The sequence below is a fragment of the Branchiostoma belcheri genome, unplaced genomic scaffold, assembly GCF_001625305.1.
Source record: "Branchiostoma belcheri isolate BF01 breed outbred unplaced genomic scaffold, Haploidv18h27 scaffold48, whole genome shotgun sequence".
Lineage (NCBI taxonomy): Eukaryota > Metazoa > Chordata > Leptocardii > Amphioxiformes > Branchiostomatidae > Branchiostoma > Branchiostoma belcheri.
This window is the reverse complement of record NW_017804109.1, coordinates 1,571,561-1,596,256: the sequence shown is the minus strand read 5'-3', so window position 1 is coordinate 1,596,256 and position 24,696 is coordinate 1,571,561. Positions and strand designations below refer to the sequence as shown.

At 44.0% G+C, this 24,696-nt stretch overlaps 1 pseudogene; it reads left to right on the top strand.

Moving 5' to 3' along the window:
- Positions 1-651: 651 nt before the first annotated feature.
- On the top strand, positions 652-23,930 carry LOC109479326 (annotated as a pseudogene).
- Positions 23,931-24,696: the final 766 nt, after the last annotated feature.

Sequence of the window (24,696 nt, the reverse complement as noted above, 5' to 3'; positions counted from 1 at the left end):
TTCCTCAGCTCAGCGGTTCCAGCCGTAACAAGTCTTTTATTTATTTTCCGAACCTCAAGTGGCATCAAGGAGGTCTTTGGCGAAATGAGGGATGGCGGGTTCAAAGTGACGAGGCGGTTTACGGGGTGAGGCCGGGGTAGCCTCTGCAGCAGGCTTTTAGAACTGGGGGTTTGGTGGTCTTCCGCTGTTTTCTGATTAGCCCAGTTCTAAAAAACGGGGGTAATTCAACCAGGCCGGCTATGCTGTCTATATGAATCAGAAAATAGCACATAAAAGCTCCCAAAGACCATGAATCGAAGAAAACCCCCAGTTTTTGGCATGGTATGGAGGCTAGCTTCCCCCGCGCCTCGGCGGCAGGCGGGCCGGGGCTGGCCTCGGGGTGCGCCCGCAGGAATGCACGCAGCATTCCGCACGTGGCGCCGCCCGCCAAATGTACGTAGCCTCCGCCAGGCCTTTCTACGGGAATACGGATCGTAGAATTGGGCAAAAAAGGAGAGTAAAATTGGCCAAGGGAGTCCAGCCGCCAGAAGGTACTAGTAGTTTCTTTCCCTCCGAAGCGGCCAGTCAAACCTACAGCCGAAGACCACCAAACTCCCAGTTCTATAAGCCTGCTACGGAGGCTACAGTACAGGGGATCGAAGCCTGTGCGGGATGTGTCCCACCTGTGTGCCCGAGCAAGCCAGGACAGGTGCCCTCGGGCTGGGAAACGGGACACTCAGGCCCGACAGGTGCAAGTCTTGAGTGCCACTTCTCAAGACACGCTTCAAGACTCCGAGTCTTTACCTGTGAGAGTGGGGGAAAGTTTTCTTGAGACGTGTAGTATTATATAGCCTCTACCAGGCTTCGGGAGGCGGCTGGAAGTTGGCCAAATAGTGAGATATTAAACGTGTCATAGGGGAGTTGGTCCTGACACCTGACAAGTCGCGCTCCAAGACTCCAAGTCTTACCTGTACTGTGGTGTAGCCTCTACCACACTTCGGGAGCCGGCTAGAAAGAGTAGCAATTGGCCAAATAGTGAGATAACATGCCTTTGGTTGCGGCAAACTGTACTCTCTACCGGACCAACTCCCCCGGCATGTTATCTCTCCACTTGACCAATTCCTACTCTTTCCATCCACATCCCGAAGCCTGGTAGAGGCTAGTAGTAGTGGGGAAAGTTTTTGAGACGTGTAATGTTACACACGGAACGACCGTCACATCAAGTTTTAAATTGCTGGATTCAATTATAAAGGCACCAATTACAGGCGGGGAGAGAGAATGATCTCTCCCATGGGACATCAAATCTGACAACCACTATAAACACGAGAAAAGAAAACCTAGCCTCTACCCAGGCTTCAGAGGTGGCTGGAAAGAGTAGAAATTGGCCAAATAGACAGATAAAACATGCCAGGAGAGTTGGTCCGCTAAAGGAGTACAGTTTGCCTCTCTGAGGTTCAGTTTCTACTCATCTGGTCCCCTCTGAAGCCTGGTAAAGGCTAGGAAACCCACACAAACCACCACATAACCCCTTCAATGACCTTCAATGGCCTACATGTACTCTAGATTTTTCGTGGCGGTTCACACACATGTTCAGTTTTAGTCCAAAACCCAAACAAGTTTGGCAAACTTCTGCTCTCAGAGTAGATATCTGTGCTTTTTTTTCAAGCCTGCTTTTTTTTTGTAGTACAGAACGCGGGAACCAGCAGTGACAAACGGACGCCATATGTTCAGGTTGTTCAGTACTCGGTCCGCAGGGGCCCGGACACAATGGGCCACCGCTCGGTTCTCACGGTGTCGGCGGCCAGGCATTCCTACACGCGCCGCAACCGACATAACGCACCGTACCTTCTAATCGCGCTGTGGATTCGTCTTCTTCGCTCTGTTTAGGACCCGTTTTGGCAAGAAGAACGCGTGGGTTTTGTTTTGTTTTGGCTTGTTGTGACATTTAAAGAAGAAGAAAGTGTAGTGACCGCTTTGATGTAAACTTGTACCATGGAGGTAAAAGAGAGAATTTTTCTACCTCCATGCTTGTACCAAGGAAGGAGGTTCAAAAAGCCTTATACTAGTAACTCCATGCTTCAAAACGTAAGGAAAACTGAACATGTGTCACATGCATGTGTGAACAGCCAGCCGTGAAGAACCAGAGGGCTAGGGTGCATGTAGGCAGGGCTTTAGCCAGCTCGAAATTTGATGTAGGCCATAGTAGGGGTTGTGTGGTGGTTTGTGTGGGTTTTCTAGCCTTGAAGATGAACAGAAATTCTCCCTCTACGACTCTGAAGTTTTTTCCCTTCCCAAAACAAAACACACGCGAACTTGACGACTTGTGGCGCCAGAGTTATCACAGAAACTTTTATGACGGATGAATTTGCGGGCGAGGGTGCGCGGGGGGTCGGCAGGTTGACGTACCCCCGACCCTCCCCCGACACAGCTCGCTCCAGATGTTCCAGAAAAATCAGGCTTGAAAAAATGAGAGCCGCAAACTCATTAGAACGCCGAGTTCGGCAGCTTTTCAGTCGCGAACAATAGCTGGGAACAAGGACATTATAATGTCTTTGCTGGGAACAATACCGGGGTGTAGAGATGTAGGTCGAATTCAGTCGTGGGATGTGAACGACCCCAACAGATACTTTGGGGTTACCAGAGGTCAAATCAAGTTCATCGCTGAATGTTGGAAACAAGGAATGCTAGTAATATACTAGTAGTAATAACCTCGACCACATGAAAAAAGCAGATATTACCCCCAGAATTGAGTGAATGACAAGCGACGGGAAAACAGCAGTTGATCGAAAATTTCAATTCTTTTGTCAATTCGCAGTGTTCCACAAATTTCTAATGTTGGACCGCCTGCTTTTATAATAGCTGTTCTACTAAGCCGCAGGTTGGTACATGGTCATGGTGCGATCTTCTAATCTCCAAGCAGGTCCCTTTCGGTGGCAAAAAGACAGTATCAAATTGGCCAGGCAGTATCCATTAGCCAGAGAAGGTCCGCGGCCACCGAAGGGTGGGGGTCAGGACAAGAAAAAACGGCCATCATATAGTATAAAAATGTAACGATCATTCCCCCACAACTTCTGCTTGGAGAGTAGATCTCTCAGGTTGTCGGCAGCTGGAAGTTATAACCGGAGTGATGACGGGCGGCACAGCACGCTGCAAGACCTCGCGTTCCACAGGACAGGTCTAACGGGGCTAGCCTCTACCACAGGCTGCGCCACGGTCTCTCCCAGCACGCGGCAAGACCTCGCGATCCACAGGACAGGTCTAACGGGGCTAGCCTCCACAGCAGGCTGTGTGACGGCCAGTCACAGCACGCGGCAAGACCTCGCGTTCCACAGGACAGGTCTAACGGGGCTAGCCTCTACCACAGGCTGCGCCACGGCCTCTCCCAGCACGCGGCAAGACCTCGCGTTCCACAGGACAGGTCTAACGGGGCTAGCCTCCACCGCAGGCAGTGCCACAGCGGACCTATTACAAGCTGTACCGTATGGTATGGAAAATACCAAGGAGGTTGTATTTAACCTCCTTGAAAATACGTATTTTGCCGAGGGAGTTTGCATTTGCCATGGCACTTGTTGCCTCATTTCAAGAGATTATACAAGCATTGGCCTTGCTAATTTTAAACCTCCTCGGTACTGTGCTATTGACCCTATTTCTGCCGAACTCTACTATCCATATCCGCTTGGAAAAAGGTCTGATGGAGGCTATGTAAAGCCCACCACCGAGCCTGCTGATCCGAGTCTAGAGAGACCTCGCGTTCCGCCCTGACGTCGTGCGCGGATCTGGAGGACATCAGTTCCCGGTCGTGCGACTCAGCACGCCGCGCCAAACGATGTGTGAACGACAATTACGTAGACATGGTAGCCGGGTGTTGGTTAATGGTAGCCACTACCAGGCTTCGGGAGGTGGCTGGAAAGAGTAGAAATTGGCCAAATAGAGAGATAGCATGCCAGGGGTGCAGCAAACTGTTCTCTCCAGCAGACCAACTCTCCTGGCATGTTATCTCTCTATTTTGCCCATTTCTGCTATGTCCAATCGCCTCTTGAAGCCTGGTAGAGGCTATGTGTGAACGACAATCATATGGCCGGGTGTTGGCAAGATGGAGCGGAGATTTATACCGGACGACATGGCTTCACACTGGTGACAAAAATAAACAATTAAAACCACCTTTTCCGTCATCATATCCGCATAAAAATGCATGTACGGTGTGCGGAACAAAAAGTGCAAGGTGCAAGCAAGAAGTTTCTTGGTGCAAGCATTGAGCAATAATTTGAGATTTACAGCTCCATGGTACAAGGAATCTGTGAGAACAAGAAGAAATAATCTATTGGGCGTAATTTTTCGCAAATCCTTTGAATTTTCGAAAGAAAAACGACGTTTCTCCGCTGTCCAAACCACAAGGACAACATGACTTCAACCATGATTTTTTTACCTCCATGCTTCAAGCAAGGAGTCCTTGCTTCAAGGTTAACCCTCAGAACAAACCGCTCGGAACTAAAGAAACGTTTCGACTCCTTGAACGACTAGTTAGCCAATTTTATCTCATGTTGAGTTGTTCCACATGTTGGACGTTAGGATCTAAACGTGCCCCCACGCCAAGTTCCAGATGTGTGTAGGTACTGACAACAGGTTGGGGTAGCCTCCATAGCATGCCAAAAACTGGGGATTTGGGGGGGTCTTCAGGGTCTTTGGGAGCTTTTATGTGCTATTTTCTGATTGCATATGATATAGACAACATATCCGGCCTGGTTGAATTACCCCCGTTTTTAGAACTGGTCAGAAAACAGCCGAAGACCACCAAACCCCCAGTTCTATAAGCCTGCTACGGAGGCTAAGGTTGGGGCGACCGCCAGTCACCTCGGTCTTTCACTCTTTGGCACTGCAAAACTTCTGACAGTTCCCATATACATACATTAATGCCACAGGGTTGGCACGTAATTCTACACTCTAAATAAAGAACTCTATTGAAATTTCTCACACGTATAACCGCGACCTAAGCCTGGTCTAATGACAGGAAGTTTCAGAGAGACGCAAATATTATAATAGTGGTAGATCTATCTCCGATTTTCTCTCACGGAAGAACCTGTAAAGGTACACCTTGCGCTGACCGGGGAGAAAGTACCCCACACTAGCGGTCCGCTTTGTAAACGGAAACTTTCCCTAATGCCGCAACTTCCTACAAATCCGACTTTAGATACACACATTTGAGAGCAGAGTCGTACGGTAAACAGAGAACCCGGGAAAAGCACACACTGCGCGACAGCGAGAGGGTTGACTCGTCCGACACCGCTAGCCTCTACCAGGCTTCGTGAGGCGGCTGAAAAGAATAGAAATCGGTCAAATAGAGATACATTGCCGAGGGAGTTGATCTGCTAGAGAGAACATTTTGCCGCTCTAGATATGGAGGTAGAGCAGACCAACTCCCTCGGCATGTTATCTCTCTATTTGACCGATTTCTACTATTCCCAGCCGCCTCCCGAAGCCTGGTAGAGGCTACGACACCGCCTGTACACGATATCTGTGTGTGATTACAACATAATCAGCCCTGCGAGTTTATTTCCGTGCAGTTTTAAAACGTGCCAAGGTTGGGGCGTGTTTTTGTGATGCTAGTCCGTGGCTCGGTGATCCTATTGTTCTCTCGTCAGGAGCGGCCTTGTACGGCTCCGACAATCTCTGTTTTATCTAGCCTCTACCAGCCTTCGGGAGGCGGCTAAAAGAGCAAAAATCGGTCAAATAGAGAGATAACATGCCAGGGGAGTTGGTATGCTGGAGAAGGTGCGACAAACTGTTCTCTCCAGCAGACCAACTCCCCTGGCATACTATCTCTCTATAGTATTTGGCCGATTTCTACTCTTTCCAGCTGCTTCCGGAAGCCTGGTAGAGGCTATGTTTTACCACAGTGTGTGGGAATTTCGAAAAGATATATTCGGTCACGGTTTCTACTTCGTATGATTCGATAGGTATGCTACAAGGTTGGGTGAAAGGGGAATAAAATCGGGTGCAAGGTTATTATGATTTAGATTTGTTCATTGGTGTGTGTGCATTTTACCTTTTATGTTTATCATTTACAAGCAGGTGTCAGACAGTGAATTTTGTCACGTATTCTTCACCAGTTTCTTTGTTCCGTTTGCTCTTTGTATTTATTGGCTTTCGTTCAGAAAAAGTCAAAATACGGTGCGAAAATATGACCAGATGCCTAACTAGTACCCTGCTGGTAGCCTCTACCAGGCTTCGGGAGGCGGATACAAAGAGAAATTGGCAAAATATAGAGATCAGATGCCAGAGAAGTTGGTCCGCTAGAGAGTACAATTTGCCGCATCGGCCTTTTTCCGTGGGTCACAAAATGTACCCTCTCTGGCGGGCTATTATAAAACTCCCCATGGTATACTATTCCCTTTATTTTGGCCAATTTCTACTATTTTTCTAGCGATCCGCGGTGCCTGGTAGAGGCTAATCCACTGGAGAAGTAAGTGTTTTCATTCAGTACAGCAAAAGGTGGGGCAAAAGGCAGAACAAAAATACCTCTAGATCTATCCAAGGCCAGATTTGGCGCGCGCGTGTGTTTATGTGTGTGTATTATCGCCAGCCCGCTGAACTATAACAAAGGTTGAGAATTCCGACAGAAGCGGCCCGCCGTCCTTTGTTCTACTCTGCCGAACACCTGCCGATACGGCGTGGGAGCATAGCGGGAGAATACTCAAGCAGATGTAGGGTTTCACTATTTCACTATCAAAATTGGATTTGCGGAGAGGATGTAGGACTCGGGAGCTATAATAGGTTTGGTAACCAGGCTACTCTACCAGGCTTCGGGAGACTGTTGAAAAGAGTAGAAATTGGCCACCAAATAGACCGCTTTAGCACATTTTTCACAAAGCTCGCGCGCGATAAAACGCGATAATTATGAGCGGAAACGCTCGGCGATAAGCCAATTTTCACTTCCCTTCTAATCCTGAATGAGGGACATTTGGTTGTCCATTATCAGTAGAGGTCTTCATTCATTCATTTATTATCCCACAGAACTAGCCGCTTCACACCTCTATTCAGGGTTTATACGCAACACGGGGCTCCCAGACGATGCAAATGAACTATTGAAAACCTGTTTCACGTCTGCTTTTGTCTGCAAACGCTTTTGTCGTTTTGAAGCCCCGCGGCAATACACACATAAAATACACAAACTGGGCACATCGACATTGACATTCTTCTTGTTCCCCTTTTCACAATTTCAGTCCTTTAGCTTGATATGGTTAATTGTTAAAAAATCTCTAAATCAGAAGTAACACTACAGGCGAAACCCGCTGTCAGAAAACAGAAGAAAGTGACACGTACACAACAAAAACAGGTATTTAGTATTCCCACACACACCATATGTCATTCCAGTGTTCAATTCATGTGTAATATTATAGAAAGGGCTAGGGAATGGTTTGTGATCACAACCAAGGGTCCCTCATCCAGGATTAGGAGGGAAGTGAAAATTGGCTTAGCACCGAGCGTTTCCGCTCATATCGCGCGAGCTTTGTGAAAAACGTGCTAAATATGTCTGTTTTTCTTTACACCTAGGTGAGAAACGATTTTTCCACGAAATCGCAACTTGTTTTGCTTATTCCACAATCCCCAAGTGTTTATTCTGATAGCCCAAACTTCCAGGTATTCCTTAGAGCCAACTTATATCAAAATGTGCAAGAAATTATAGTTTGAGACGTTAAAAAACTTAAGAAAGCCGTAAAAACGAGAAATTCGTCCTTCCGAGAGGTCACCTGCTGCGAAGGTCAACAGGTGCACGTTCGCGCCTTACCCGTCATGCTCCGCGTCGGGCCTGCGCACTGAGCACGACCAATATGGCTGCGCCCTGCTGATTTGGCGGCAAAAACAAAACTTCGACGCATCGGAAAAAGGTAAACAAAACGTCAAGGACGATACTTCTGTCATTTTATGTATTACAGTACTCCAATCTACGTGGTATGATAGTTTCTACGCCAGAAATTACGGAGAATGTAATATTTTTGGCAGTTTTCGTGGCGAAGCAGAAAAGTGGGAGGGGGGCCTTCCAGTTCTAATCGCGACGTTCCGAAAACACTGGAAGAAACAAGCTCAGACTTTTCTTCACTCTGCTCAAGAACGATACGAATGCTGACTAATTACTTTGTAGGTTTTCTTTGACGAAATGGTAGCGTTTAGAGCACACAGGGCTCTAGCTTTGCCAGAGCTCTCCTTGGCTGCTTACTGCATATTTGGATTTAGCGCTTCTCGGCTTCTGGTTTGGTCGTGGTCTAAAAGCGCCCCCTGTTTTTCTTAGGCAGTATTTCCTTGTTCTAGATACGAGGAAGGTTTGATAGTAGTTCTGATTGTGACACGTTTGTGAGCAAAATTTCTTATGTACACAGTTACGCAAGTCAGCTTCATGTCAGAAGCAGTTCTGTTATTGCTCAAAATATAATTTTATTTCCCTTGAAGTTGTATTCATTACGAGCTCCTAAGCGGTAATTTGTTTGCCAGTTATGGGCTTCTTGGAAATCAGCGAATTCAGCTGACGGAATCTATGTGACAACCTGTATGTAATTGAGATTGATAGATAAATAAAATGAATGTGCTTCTACGGTGGCCCGTAAGCCCTTTTCCGTAAATCGGCCGTTTTAATTCTACATAATTCGTAACATACGATAAAATTAATAATTTTTACACTGATGATATTAATAATTTATTGGTTGATATTGTAAATATTGTTAAGTTCATTTTACTCGCTTAATATTTAGTTGTCTATATGTTAACTGTGAAATACTCACTTGTCTAGTTGTGTATTTGTTAACTGTGCAATATTTGTTTCTTTGTTTTTAAACTAGCATATAATTCAGCACTACTTATTAGTTGCGCTGCAACATGCTAGCGATTGTACTCTTCTATCTTCGATCAATCAATAAACAATTATTATTATAGAGCGTAGATGAACCGCTCTAATATTTTTGCCTTGAACTACTATCAACTTTCTAGCAGTGACTTCAGTTTTCTGATGTGTGGTTCTGTTTCCGTCCAGCCATGGAGCATATCGGCACCCTGAAGCAGAGACTGAAGAGTTGGGAGGCAGAGTTTGTCACAGAAAACAGCCGCAAACCCAACAAGGTAACGAATCCAAAGAAAAAAGGACATGAAATACCTTCAAGTACCAGAATTATCAAGTAGATTTTAAACCTCCTTGAAATTATCAACCAACTATTGAGGCATTCAAAAACTCTATAGCTATCAAAGAGTGAAACTTGCTGACATCAAGTACAGTAGGGGCATCCTCACTAGAAAGCTTTAACAGGTTGCTGTAAAAGGTCGTTCGGTATAATTTACAGCCAGCTGCAAAAGCGCATCATTGACTACTTAATTGATTCATATAAACCTTCCTGAATCCTTTACTTTCACACTTGACATAGCCATGTTATTTCTTCACAGGATGACATTGCTGCTGCCCCTCAGGACATAAAAGGTAAAGCAAAATGTTAAGTCTTGTAATTATGTCACTTTGGTTTTATTGACTTAGCATAAGCTGAAATACGGGCTATGCAACAATATGAATTTTTCTCTTTTCAGACACCTACAAAGAGTACTATAGTTTGAAGAAAAAGCAAGAGAAAGAAAAAGAAAAGGTAGTATGATTTACTTTTAATTTCAGTACAATTGTACAACCTGAAATAAGCTAAATAAAGCAAGACAAACTGCTTAAATCTTCTAGAGTAGTCATTGAAAACTGTAGAGGTCCTTCCCAGTGTGAGTGGATCAAACCTTACAGTCTGGTCTTAGATAGTTAGTTTGTACCTACAGTACAAAACTTGTGTGTTACGACTAAATGTGTTTGTTTTGTGAAACAAAGAACAACAGAAATGACATGTTTTACAGGTGGATGATGTGTGGGGGTCGAGTCTGAACAAACCGGCTGCTACTGACCAGGTGGAGGAGACAAAGAGCCAGGCAAAGGTCTCCCTGGTGGAGTCATACAGCAAGAAACTCAAGCAGAGGTCTGCACTGCTGTCTGTTAAGGTACAGGAGCATCTATCTACTGTCTTAGTCATTCAGTCATTCACTCTCGCTCACCCATGCACACACTCTCTCATTTTCAATCACTCATTCATTCATTCATTCAGCAAGAAACTCAAGCAGAGATTTGCACTGTTGCCTGTCAACAAGGTACGTTCATTCATTCATTCATTCATTCATTCATTCATTCATTCATTCATTCATTCATTCATTCATTCATTCATTCATTCATTCATTCATTCATTCATTCACTCTCTCTCATTATCAGTCACTCACTCCCTCACTCACTCATTAAACAGGAACCTTCAGGTCCACACAGCTATAACTTTATTAAGTTTAATCCATAGCCTTATGTTATGTTGAATTCTTAAAATTCTAAGACTTACCTTGGACATTCTCATGTAAGGCTAAGATCTGTTTTCCCCATATTGCAGAGCATACCCACATCACTCAAGAGTAAGACACCCAAGGATGACTCCAAGACTGGTCATAAAGAAAACCCTTCTAGCCAAGGAAAACTCCCAATACTTCTCACGCCATCTAAGACAACCCAACACGTGACAACACAAAACGGAGACACCTCAGGTGTGGTGGAAGACACCTGCCGAGAAGATGACAGTGGGACAGGTGAAACTGGCTGCTTCCCGAGGACTCCGAAGATGGTCCACACCAAAACGCCGCTGACCACTCGACCGGGGATGTCGTGTAACGTCCCATTCGGCCAGCAAAATGCCAGGCTGAGAAACAGGTTCAACACGGCCTGGTTACAGAGGTGTGGGAATGGTGAGGAGGGCACAGAAATGTTTGAACCAGACATTCCAGAGAGCAAGAACTCAGGGAAAACAACTGTAAACAGTGCTGAGAAGCTAGAAGATATAGAAATTCTCACTAATAGTTTTACCCCCAAAAGGAAAGATGTAGAAAGTCGCTTTGACTGTGATTCTTTCAGTGGTGATGTCAGAGAGACAAGTGAGTCTAGTAAATGTCCACAGTCAAGATTTATCGCAAGTGAAAGTGTTGGTAGCAACTTTGCTTCTCAGAGGACCTCTACACCTTATCCTGCAAGCAAGAAATGGAACAAACCCAGCCTTGTCAGTACCTCATCTGCAAGAAGGGATCATGAAGTCATTGAAGAAACTGATACTGTCAGTGACATGGACACAAATGACTCTGAACCAACAAACTCTTCTAGAAGTCACCAGTCTGACGTGTTTGAATTGACCAAAAAACCAAGGACTAAAAATGTTGGCAACCCAGTCAAAAGTGAAAGCAAGAAAGTTGTTGGAACGCGGAAGAAAAGAAAAGTAGAAGAACTGGAGGAAGACCTGCCAGGAGTACAAGACGAAGACGATTCTCCCGTAAGAAAACCTGGTCCAAGAAAGAGGAGAAAAGTGTCTTCGGGAGCTGAAGAGAAGGAAACATCAACCAGGAGGAAGAAAGACAAGAAAAGTGACCTGTATGAGTTTGATGAGGATGTGGAAGGAGGGAATGAGGGAGGGACAGAGGGAGGGATGAGAGAAGAGTCGGGAGAGAAACAGAAGAGTCTAGATGATCTGATTGAAGAAGACGAAGAGAAAGAAGTGAAGAAAGCAGGGAACATGAAGAAGAAATTCTCTGCCCCAAGGTACCAGATTTGCTGACTAAATAGATATCTTTTTTTGTGTATGAAAATGAGCTAGATGAAACAAGAAAGCATGTTTGTTAACAAAATATTCATATTGTAACTTTCCATCTTTGAAACCTTTGAAAAATTATCATTTGAAAGTATAGAACATGAAATATGTACTTCTTTGAATGAACCTATGGCTATTGTGTGAGTTTAACCTCTAACACACTGAAGTAGCTTTTTGGTTACCATTTCTCTATTGGTTATGGGCTTAAGCAACAGGGAGAGAGTTAAACTATCTTGTCTTCCCCCCAGATCTTCCATCTCCTCTGCCGGGGCTGCGCGGAAGGACAACTTTGTCCGACTGAACATGAAGAGGAAGACGTACAAGCGTAAGGGAGGACAGATGACGGGAGGGAAGTACCGCAGGATGATGTGGAAACAGAGGATGAAGGGGAGGGACCAATCACAGGACGTCTGCTTCAAGTGTGGACAGCAGGGACACTGGGCTACTAAGTGTACTGCTAATGGGAAAGGTGAGTTTTCTGTTTCTCTCTTTTTCTCTCTCTCCCTCTCTCCCTCCCTCTCTCTCTCTCTCCCTCTTTCTCTCTCTGATTCAAGTGTGGTCAGCAGGGACACTGGGCTACAAAGTGCACCGCTAATGGGAAAGGTGAGTTTTCTGGTTTTTTTTTTCAATTTCATTATGTTTACGGAAGGAAAACATAATTGTTTTTGCTCTGTTTCCTCTTCCTCTGTTCCAAACGCAAAAGGTCAATGACAAAAGCAAGAACCAGATGTCTGTCACATGTTGGGGTACATCATGTTGCAATTTTATAGCTGGAGGGATTTAGACTCCTGTTTGACCATATATATGAATGTGTTTGAGTAAGACGTAACAGAGCAGACCATATGCGAAGGTAAACATTCTGCATTTGCATTGCAAATATTACCTTTCTAGTTCATTATTTGAAGTTAGAGCAAGAAACAAGATGTATGTAAGAGATCCTCTCCTCAAAATCATCAACTACCTCAAACACGGGACCTCCTGGGTTATGTTTCATCCAAGAGGACATTCCTAACTGAAGATAGATCCTCATTTTCACCTGATTGGAGTGAGGTGAAAGTAATTGTGTAAAGTGCCTTTCACAAAAGTACAACACAGAGGCCTTTCATGGATTCAAACCCACAATCAGTGGCCAGCATAGTCTGAGTGTCAGCCTTTTTAGCTTTGTTTTCTCCCCACAATCCGCTTTTTGGCCGGTAGTGGATCTTGGGGAGTGGACAAAAGCTAAAAATGCAGACACTCAGGCTATGGCCAGCAGACCAACTTGAGTTTTTCACAAATACTGACGGTAGTACTAGTGAACAAAGGCTCAAACAAGCGCCTATTTTCTGCAGTGAGCCAGCGAGCGCGGGATGACTGGACCAGTGATGGAGAGAAGGAGGGAGGAGAAGAGTCAGAGATGGAGGAGGTGAGCCCGTTCCCGTCGCTGGAGGAGGCAGCCATGATGGCCATGGGGAGGAGACCGGGGTCAGCAGGAGGGAGGACAGGTGGACAGGAGGATCAACGTGAGGGGTTTTTAATAGTTTTATTACTTCCAGAAAAAAGAGGCAGCAGTAGCTCACGATGGATTTGATGGATTTCTTTTTGGTGTATACGTATGATTAGTTATTGGGGTTCAGAATGATGCGGCATGTTTTTTTTTTTTATTCAAGTGGTCAAAAACAGGTGTCAACATCTTTCTCACGTTTTCAGCTCTCAGGATCTATTGACTTCTTCTCTCAGAGCTAGTTTCACTGTGTAATTTATCATTCTGCTGTAATAACCAGAAGAAAACTATGGAAGCAGCATACGTGGCCATCTTTCAGCAGATGTGGCCATCTTTCTTCTTACCAATGAAGACCCAGTGCCCAAGGGAGTTCTATGTAACGTATCTCAGGGTTTATGTCTTCTTTTCTCCTTCTGCTGTCCAGAGTAGAGAGTTTAGCAGTTTTGTCTCCCCATACAGGAGCTGAAGCCTACGGTGTACCAGACAGTCAGACTGCCGAGTCTCCTGCCGACCCCCACCCCTCTGACGACTTTGTGTCCCTCCCTGCCCCTGCCTACGAACCCCCTCCCCCACCTCCCCCCACTGGAACCCCTCTACCCCCCCAGCCAGGAGGGGGAACAACAAGGTATGATTCTTAATTGATTATCTTCATTGTTCTTTCGCATATGGGCTAAATGCAGTACAAAAAAGTGCATATATTTTGTTTATCTATTTTAGAAATTGTATTCACTTTACTCAATGGAGAAAACAAAATGGATAATGTTTGAAAGAAATGCCATCCTCAAAAATTATCCTTAATTGTACTATTGCAACAGAGACTGAAGTTAAAATATTATTACCTTTGATGTTGATAGTGAACATTAGGGGAGGGACAAAGTAGTTACAGTAAGCAAATTAGAAATGTATTCTATCACTAAAAAGGTAAGATTTGAAACTTATGTTTAGCAGGTTAAGGTTAACAATCCATGCTGTTGTTTTAGATATGGTGAAATAAATGATTTTTTTTTTATTCTCACTCCTACAAATAAACAGTTGGTAGAAGACAGGATGTTTTGGAAGCTCCATTGTATCTTTGTCTCCTATGTGTCTCACGTCTGTCTAAGAAACCTGTCTTGATCCCTTAGTCTCGACCAAGGCAGTGCAGAAGGCGCTAGGAGAGCTGGGGTATCAGGAGTTCAGACCAGGTCAGGAGGAGGCCGTCTCAAGGATACTGTCTGGTGAGGGAGTTTCTTATGGGAAACTGAAGTTGCATTAATACAATAATTTATTGGTTGGCGAAATTTTGCAGTACATTACACTGATTTTCAGGCAGCTTGGCTGATTTTGGAAAGTCAACAGTTACAGGGACAAGATACAATACATACATGTAGGTGATCAGATAAAAAAAAATTGCAGAACTACAGTCAAGTTGATAAGTCTATTTAGCAGATGTGCAAGATAAGTGAACTACACAGGCTACAATGGCTGTCCAGGGAAGATACAAGTATGTAATGACCAAAACAGGTTTATGATAACAAGTTATTGTCAATAGGTTTTTTATAGAGCTGAAGGTGTGGCTAAGGTAAATCTCTCAAGTGTTAATGCAAATAAAGCATGTATTCATTCATCCATCCATCTACCAATACATTCTTTCATTCATTCATTCATTCATTCATTCATTTATTAATCCATTCCTTCCTTCCCCCCCTCCCCAGGCATGTCTACCCTGGTAGTCCTGTCCACAGGAGCAGGAAAGTCTCTCTGTTACCAGCTGCCTGCTTACATGTATGCCAAGAGGTCAAAGTGCATCACCTTGGTGATTTCCCCGCTGGTCTCACTTATGGACGATCAGGTAAAGGTTTAAAAAATTGAAAAACATAATTTTTTCTGAAACATTTTAATGAAAAAGTGAAACAGATAACAATAAGACAAAGTTACACTTTGTATGACATCACATCTTTAGAACATTTCCTTACATGATCTAACTCTTACAGTTCAAATGATCCCCTTGTAGTACTTAAGAGCCAACAACAGAAAGGTTTTTTGTCCACTTTTGTTTGGTACATCAGATCATTTCCTTCTACTTCTACACGATACTAAGCAACACCCGTCGCGGGGCCTAGTCCTTCTCTAATTCCATGATGGTAGCAACAGAACAGGTGGTTTAGGGTTCTTATAAATTGAGGAATAGAACAGGTGTCTAAAGGTAAAATTGGGGGTAGGGTGTAGTGAGTAGGTCTGAAAAAGGAACAATACTGTAGGCATTCAACTCAATTTCTCTTGTCAGTGTGTTGAGTCACTACATTTTCCACAGTTCTCTGCTTTTCCAGAACTAACATGACTGATAATTTATAGCTCAGACAATGTACAGACATACTAATGAAGGTCGTCACGTGTGGCTGTGTCCTTGGGCGGGGACACCTCCAGGACTCTGACCTTCATCACACAAAGGGTCCTCCTGATGACCTTGAAATAAGTCCTTTTAGCTTATGTCCTTCTGAATTTTTGTGCCCTGCAGGTCATGTGGATTGTAGGTACATTGTATCTTTTGAACAATGTGTGCTGTCTTCAGTTCATTCAAACCAAGACTTTATCTCTACTAAGAAGAAATTTGTCAAATTCTTCAGTTTTAATTAGACCACAAAACCATTGCACATTTTCATGTTGCCTGAGTGTCAGCCTTCTTAGCTTTCGTCCGCTCCCCAAGATCCGCTCTCTGCTGGGGAGCGGATCTTGGGGAGCGGACGAAAGCTAAGAAGGCTGACACTCAGGCAACATGAAAATGTGCCGTTACAACATAAAAGGGAGAGTTTGGAGACCTCGTATCTCTATTGAATATTTAGAACATGAAAACTGTATTGGTTTATTTTGCCTCATTATCTATGGAAACAAAGTTGTAGTTAGGCCACAGGATAGCCATACCATGACAACAAACAACAAGACTTAGGCAAAACCAGGCCAGTGAACCTGTAACACAAACCACTGAAACAGGTGGCATTACCAGCAGTATAACTAGCAGGCTTATAGAACTGGGGGTTTGGTGGTCTTCGGCTGTTTTCTGATTAGCCCAGTTCTAAAAACGGGGGTAATGAAACCAGGCCGGCTATGTTGTCTATGTGCAATCAGAAAATAGTACATAAAAGCTCCCAAAGACCCTGAAGACCCCCAAAACCCCCAGTTTCTGGCCTGCTATGGAGGCTACACTACATAACCTGATTACAGCACAGCCCACCCTGTGGTCACTAATCTCCTAAACATCGCTCAAAAACCGCTCGCCAGATCAGGTAATTGGCGGGGAAAATCACGTAAGTCTGTCCAGGCGTGCCGCTAATCTAACGAGGAGCCATTAACGGGCGTGCTGATTAAGGGACTGTCCAGAAACTATGGTGGGGGGGTCTGTAACAAAGACTGTTAAAGTTATAACTACACCCAAGAATGGGAAACATTTTAATGTCCTGGATGAAAATTCACTCCACCAATCAAGATGCAGTTCTACATAGCCTTTTTTGGGGGGACCTTCCCACCCCCCCATGACACAAATGGTCGGTCCCCAAAGCACAGGAAGTCTCCAATAAAGGAAACACCTGTTGGTAGGAGGTATAATGTCTCCCCTGTGAGAAAGTTTGCCTGTTGGTAGGAGGAGCAATGTCTCCCCTGTAACAAGGTTTCCCACACAGGTTAAACCCTAGGTTTGGACATGGTGTCCTTCGAATTTGAAAACTTGATTTCATAAATGAAAAGTAGCCAGTGTTGCAGAAAGTTGGAGAGTGGGTTACCTGTGCGGAAGTGGTGTTCTCCCCACTTAACCGTCCTTAACCCCAACACCTGTTGTGGTGTACCTGGTAACCCGATACCCAGGTATTCACACCTGAGCACAGGTGGGCACACTGTGTCCTCCTGTCCCTGTTGTATCTAAGACAGGTGTCCCATGATTTACACGGTTTTCCAAGGCCTGGCTAAGCCAGCCACAAAAGCCCAGTTAGTACAGGACATGCTTCAGTGACAGTAACAGTAACGAACACCCAAAGTACACAAACTTCTCAGCACGTTGGCAGAACGTACTGCACCTGCACAAAACCTGTAATGTGTTGTGGATAGCTCTTCGGCAGAATGTCTCATATAAGGTCGTATTCGCATGTAAAAGGTTAACATCCCGTCTGTAGTTTACAAATGCTATGTCGGAAAATATATCGTCTGCAACAGGCAAAATTCTGATGCAGCGGTGACCAAAAATCCAACGAAAACCGTGAAAAATTGGGGTTTCATGCAGGTGCTGACGTGCTGTAGTTTTGTATGTGGATGGATTTGTTAGGTACTCTGAACACCGGTGTTCACTGCAGGTTAAGCACAGAGGGAGACTTTACCCATGCACTCTATGACGTCAAGTGTAGGAAAAACAAACAAACAAACAACAAAAGAAGACGACCTATCCCTTTTCAAGAAATGCCCACCTGTGGGGGACTGAAGTTTGTTTCTTTGAACTGGAGACTTCCCGAGAAATTTTCAGGTTCCTCAGATTTTCATGACTGTAGTTACTGTAGTTTCTGGGCTTATATTAACATGTCAAGATTTCTTTAAAACTTTTGGAATTTTATTTAAAAACTTTGTTTTTGATTCCTTCATCTCAGGACAGTCTCTACAAAAGTGGAATGTGACATGTTTTTTTTTAGTCCGGAATTGGCTCTTGACTTTTAGGTTTTTATTTTACCTGAACCTAAACGTCTTGACAAGTCCTGGATCGGTCCAGCACACACCGGTACACAGCACTTGTTCAGTGTGTTGTGAAAACCAAAACTGCCTTTATAAATCTCCCCCATCAAAGTAGGAAATCCTTTTACACACACTCCCGGCCTGGGACTAAGTACCACTGAAACTATTAACAAACACCAGGATTATTGGTCATTGCAATTTTCCCACATTCACCTGAAATATGAGAACTATGACTACCAGTAATGATATTTACGTTAACTGGCGCCATTCTGAAGAAAAATTTTCTTCTACTTCATTTCACTAATCTGAAGACCTGAATAAAATGCAGTGCCCGTTTCCGTTTCTTCTATTTCAGAAAATATTACATGTGTGACCATTTTATCTTGAGTGTATCATTGCTAAACTCTTTTTGTAGCATTGAAGAAATGTTGAGAAAAGCCCCTGCCAATTACCTGGTGTAGTGCAGGTAGCAATGACAATAAAGACTTTCACAGGAGTCTGAGGCATGGAAGGACCAGGAAATCATGAGAGAACTTTTCTACCATCTACCATTGAACTTTGGAACATGAAATTGCTATGATCTGGGACAGACAGAGATGAAAATGAGAAGTTAATCTTTCCTCAGTGCAAAACTCTGACAGCGTTCTGTCTAGGCAGTCTAATGCTGAGCTAAAGCTGACATGCTGGTAGATTAAAAAAAAAAGAATCCACAGGTTCATGTTGCTTGTAGTTAGTAGTATATGATCATGAGTTCAATTCTTCTGTATGTGTGGGTCATGTTATTTGTATTTGTCATGACACTTTCTGTGTTTAATGAATCCAGGAAGAACAGATTAGAATTTGTTTAATGTAAAGGATTTTCAATAAAACATCAAACGGGTAAATCTGTGGCTTTTTGAGTCACCTGCTGTGTTTGATCCAGCACACCTGTTCCCCCAAACTTTCTCACGTTCAGACCGGGCGTGGCCCCTTTGTCCGCCAGTCTCTGTACACCTTGTGTAACAGGTGTTTCAACAACAAGTGTTGGTTACCGAGTGTGTTACCAACCTGCACAGGTCTGGAGAGGGCGGCGGTGCCTTTCTTCTCACAAAATCTCCCTCTACAGGTGTTTAGTGTACGAGCTCATTTATACCAAATCCGATTATGCAAGGCTATAATTGCCTCTAAATGGAAACGTTTCTAATTTGTGGGTATGAGTTGTGGCACAGCAATGGTGAAACATAATGCCTTGTTCACAGTAAACTAAAAGAATCTGCTGTATTGTGGACCTGAAACTTACTAAGGAAACTGCAAAGTTTGAAAATCTTTCTAAAAGTTTCTGGAACTGTTGTATAGTGAATGACTACAAAATATCTCTCAAGATGAAGGGATGCCTATACTTCTACAAAATTAAAGATTACATGCAGCATAGCTATAATTCTGAGGTTTAGCACAAGATTAAAACTGTTTCATTAGTTCTAGATATCAGGAGTAATGTAAAAGCTTGAAACTGAAACACCTGTTTTTAAATCTCTTTCCGTTACCATAACAAGCCTGGAGGAGATATGTACCAGTAGCGTACCCCAAACCATACTTGTTGACCATTACATGTAATTCCATTTAACTAATGGTTGCAAATGAAAAGGATGGTTCTGACATATGTATTTAGATGCCATTATTTGAGTAAAAATACTAAACTTAAAAACATGGCATTTTTAAAAGAGCTCTACTCTGCAACAGTTAGAGAAAAAAAAGCCCCATGGTTTCAATGAAAAGTGGTAGCCTGGTTACCAGACCTATTATAGCTCCTGAGTCCTACATCCTCTTCGCAAATGATGTAGGACTCTGGAGCTTAGAGAGTCTGGCAACCAGGCTAGAAAAGTGGGCCAGCAGGCTGATTTGAGTGTTTCACAAATAAACAAACAAACAAACAAACAAACAAATTTCTTCCCCAGGTGACCGGCCTGCCGTCCAAGCTGAAGGCCGCCTGTCTCCACTCCAACATGACACAGAAACAGCGGGAGAACGTCGTCAACTTGATCTTGGAGGGCAAGGTGAGATCAAATCCCACTTTTTTGGCATATCACTTTTTTTCTTCATTCTCAACCATTTTAAGTTCATGGAATAGCAAAGCAATGGAAAAAGATGAAAACAGACGACTGGGAGGAAAACGACAATGAAACTACAGCAACTGTACAATCACTCCCTGAAACTGGAGTTATTGTTAATAAAAGTTCTTCTGTCAAAACTTCTGTACCCTGGTTTTAAGTATTGCTTTTGTGGTACTACAATGTGTCTGTTATAATTTGCCATGCTCTCTTTGTTTTTGAAAATTCATATTAAGAGTTAGTAGTACATTCATCGATCACTGACTGTTTATGAAATAAGCAAACATGTATCTCCAAGTTCTTGACGTCCACTGTAAGCTTTGATCATCGACTCTGATGAACCTCTTCATGAAGTAAAGAGAGATTATAAAAAAAGTTTTACTGGCTCTTCCCCAGGTGCACCTTCTCCTGATTTCTCCCGAGGCTCTTGTAGGGGGAGGCGGTTACGGGACCGGCTGTCTGCCCGCTGTGAACCGCCTGCCGCCGATCGCGTTCGCCTGCATCGATGAGGCTCACTGTGTGTCAGAGTGGTCACACAACTTCAGGCCTTCCTATCTCAGGCTGTGTAAGGTAAGACAATACATGCGCACATGTACACGCGCACATACACACGCGCACGCGCATGCATACATACACACAGACAAGGCTCACTGTGTGTCGGAGTGGTCACATAACTTCAGGCCTTCCTATCTCAGGCTGTGTAAGGTAGGGTGACAAAGTATACACAGTCATGTACAATACATTATATACATACATACACACACACATACACATACACACACACCAGTACATGTATATACGCACATTCATACGCATGTACATGCACACTTACATGCACACACAGACGCACACATACACAGACGCACGCACATGCATGTACAGACACAGAGGCCCACACTCACAGACACATGAGTGGTCAACTTCAACGCTTTGTATCTTAGGTTTGCAAGATGATGCAAAAGTTCGCACACACATACCTACATGCACACATATGCGCATGTACACAGACATACACATACCTACAAACACTTTCCCATACAAAATATTAAGAGTAAAGAGACGATTTTTACACAACCATGTGTTTTATTCACAGCCGATGTTTCGGTGACTGTCTGTCACCTTCCTCAGGGCAATTCTGACTGGTTCACAAAAATTGCACTGCAGCACAGGTGTTGCTGCTATAGATGCATTCCCAAAGTTACGTATGATAGTTACATATCTAGGTATATGTGGTTACAGAGAACTGCGGTACAATGCGGTCCCAAACTTACCAACCTGATGAAACTATTCACAGACTTTCCCATACAGCCTCACGCATGTCGTTCCTTGTTCTACCCCCCTTACAGGTGTTACGAGAGCGGTACGGCGTGCAATGCCTGCTGGGATTGACGGCCACAGCCACCCGCTCGACAGCCGCCAGCGTTGCAGAGCATCTTGGGATACCTGCGGACCAGGGCGCGACAGTTCGCGGGGCGGCCGTCCCCCCCAACCTGCACCTGTCTGTGTCGTGTGACAAGTACAGGGACCAGGTAGGACTCAGAGGTGTTTAAGGCCATACTGACTGAATTTTATGGATGACTTCCTCTGCAGACCCCCAAGTGCTCATGGGCGAATAAAAAAAATCTGGCCGGAAAAAAAATGCTGCAAAACCATATTTAAAAATGTAACATTTGCAAAGAAATGCATACCCTCGCAAGTTTACCCTCGCATGGCCCAGCTTAACAAACTACCGCTTTGTTTATTCTACAGGTAACTCAAACACATTCAATATACGGTGACCATGTAGCCCCTCTTGAACTCAGTTCTGCATGGCACTTGCAACATGATCTAACCCAACACCAGTTACCATGGTGACAGATGTCCGGTCCTGGTCATTGACCTTATTTGTTTGGAGAAGAAGGAGAGGAAGAAGAAGAAATTGAGCAAAAACAATATGTAATTTCTTCTGTGAAGGTAAACATAATTTTTGAGAAAATTTTCCCGATCCAGGCTCTGGTTTCCCTGCTGAAGGGTCGTCGGTTTGCGGAGCTGGACTCCATCATCGTGTACTGCACCCGGCGCGAGGAGACAGAGCGCATCGCCTCGCTTATCAGGACCTGTCTGCCCTTCACTCCTGCACCTGACAACACAGAGACCAAGGGAAGGAAGAAGTCTAAAGGTAGGGTATCTGTATAGCTGGTATAACTGTCTTTTGGCGTAACACACCAGCTTCTCTATCTGTATAGCCGGTATAACCGCCCTTCAGTGTAACACATAAAAGTCTAAAGGTAGGAGGATGGAGACCAGACATACTGTATATGTGAGTGTGTGTGTGTTGAGCAAATTGCCGCACTCATCCAAACCTGCCTGCCCTTCACTCCTGTAACAGACAATGCAGAGACCAAGGGGAGAAAAAAAATCTAAAGGTAGGGTATCTCAGCGGTCTCCCCAGAAATTCTTAGGGGAGAGGTGCTCCACTCACTCACTCACTCACTCACTAATTTGTTTATGAAAAATTAGCAAATTTTCATGACAATACTAAGAGAAAACTCTAAATTTGAGCATTTTGGGGATGGTGCTAGGATTTTGGGGAGAGGGGGAGCACCTTTGCTCATCAGGACCTGTCTGCCCTTCACACCCCCCTCCCGCAACAGACAGTGCTGAGACCAAGGGAAGGAAGAAGGCTAAAGGTAGGAGGATGACTGAACAGGTAATTCAGTGTGATATAGCCAGCTGCCACCGCGCCACGTGCCTGCGAAGCTGGTGTGTTACGCCGGTTATACGGATACAGATACAGATGAGGATACGTGACAGACAAACATGATAGCCTGACTACATCACATTTTATTTGATTGTTGCTTTAGAGTTGTATGGGCACAAGCTCTTGGGTTGAAGACTAAAGCCCTTGACAAGCTAACATTGATGTTTGTTGATGGATATCACTGTAGAATTAACTTGAAGGTTGTCTTGTGGTAGCCTGGTTACCAGACCTATAATTCTAGATGTAGCTTCGAAGTCCTACATCCTCTCAGGAAATAGAGGATGTAGGACTCGGGAGCTAGAATAGGTCTGGTAACTAGACTTAGAATCTGAAAGTTATGACTTCGAATCCCTGGCAGGCTTCAATGTTGTGTCCTTGGGAAAGGCACTTTACACCTATTTCCTCGATTGTGATGTTTCTGAAACGTTTAGTCCTATGTCGTGATTGAGTTCAGTTTGTTGCTTGACCTATTCAATCATTAGCCTATTGTGTTTGCTGTACCTACGCTACAACAGTGCCAGCCTTCCTGTTAAATCTGGCAGTTCTTCCACGAAAGAAGTGAGCGAACTGCGACATCACCTGTAGCTATAATTATGACCACATGAGTCACTCGCACACCCCTCATTAGCCTTGTCCTGCCAACAATGGCAGAACGTTCTAGTGCGAATATTTTTACCCGTCCCTTTCAGACCGTGCCTCGGGCCACTTGTACCTGTTTAACTAACGCCTGGGTGCACTGAGATTTGATAATGACCAGACCTGGTAAAAACAGTCTGCCAAGGACGTTATTGATTTGACGCTGATAGAGGTTTAGTTGAACTTTTGTTCGCCTGCGATAAATTTAGTTATATTTATTCATTCTTTAGGCCACACTGACTTAGTTTTATGGATGACGTCCTCTGTAGACCCCCAAACTAGTGTGCACGGGCGAATAAAAAAAAAATCCGGCCAAAAATAAAAATGCTACTAAACCACAGGAATACAAAGCTGGTATTGTGAATTTGCGGCAGTACTTAGCGACGTATACGACAAGCTGGCACATGCAGGCTTTTTCCGGAATTTATGAATCGGCACTGTACATATATACTGAGTTGTTGAGTTGTGGAGCTTCGGTAGCCTGGGTGCCCAGCTCCGTATTATCACAACTACCATGGACTACCCATGGTGGACGTGATCTTTTTTTTTTTTTGAGAACAGGCGAAAATCAGAGTCAAAAAGAGCACAATTGTCTTTGTAGTATGCCATTGTGGCCTTCCTTTGTCCAGGGGTGAATACTGTAATTCACTTTATGCCCACGGTAGCAAAAGTTCATGGTCTGAGAAAAATGGACATGTTCATGGAACTATATATTTACTGTGGCGACAGGTGCAGGAAAAAGAAAGTCCAGGAATTATTTGTAAATAAGTTCATGGTACAGAAGTGACAGTGAAAACAGTGAACATAACAGTACAGTGAAAAAATCAGGAATTACGGTATTTTCAGATTGGATGCCATCTCTGTCAATGACAGAACTATAAATCATGTTGAGCTATTATAAGGCTTTAAGATGGGGAGGGGAGATATGATTCATGTCAGTTAAGATGAAACTCTGATAAATGTTTAGGTATGGGAAAAATGAACATATCTTAACAGAAATCTACTCCTTTACTAAGGACAGGTGATCAAGCTGTGGTGGCAAGGGTGGTCTTGTGGTCAGGGTAGTTGAATCGGAAGGTTCTGGGTTCAAATCCCTGGCAGACCACATTGTTGTGTCCTTGAAAAAATTTACTTCATCTATATCCTCCCTTGACCCAGGTTGGTACCTAGCTTGGAACAACTTTGGTAGAAGGTTTATAAGTGAGAGTTGAAGATAGGTAGTTGAAAACTTGAATGCGAAGGTTCTGGGTGCAAATCCCTGGCAGGCCCAAGTGTTGGGTCCTTGGAAAATGCACTTTACACCTTTTTCCTCACTCGACTGTGAAAATGAGTACCTAGGTTGAAACAAGAAGAAAGGAACTTTGTAGAAATCACAACCTTGTTTAGCAGAAGGTTTTGGAT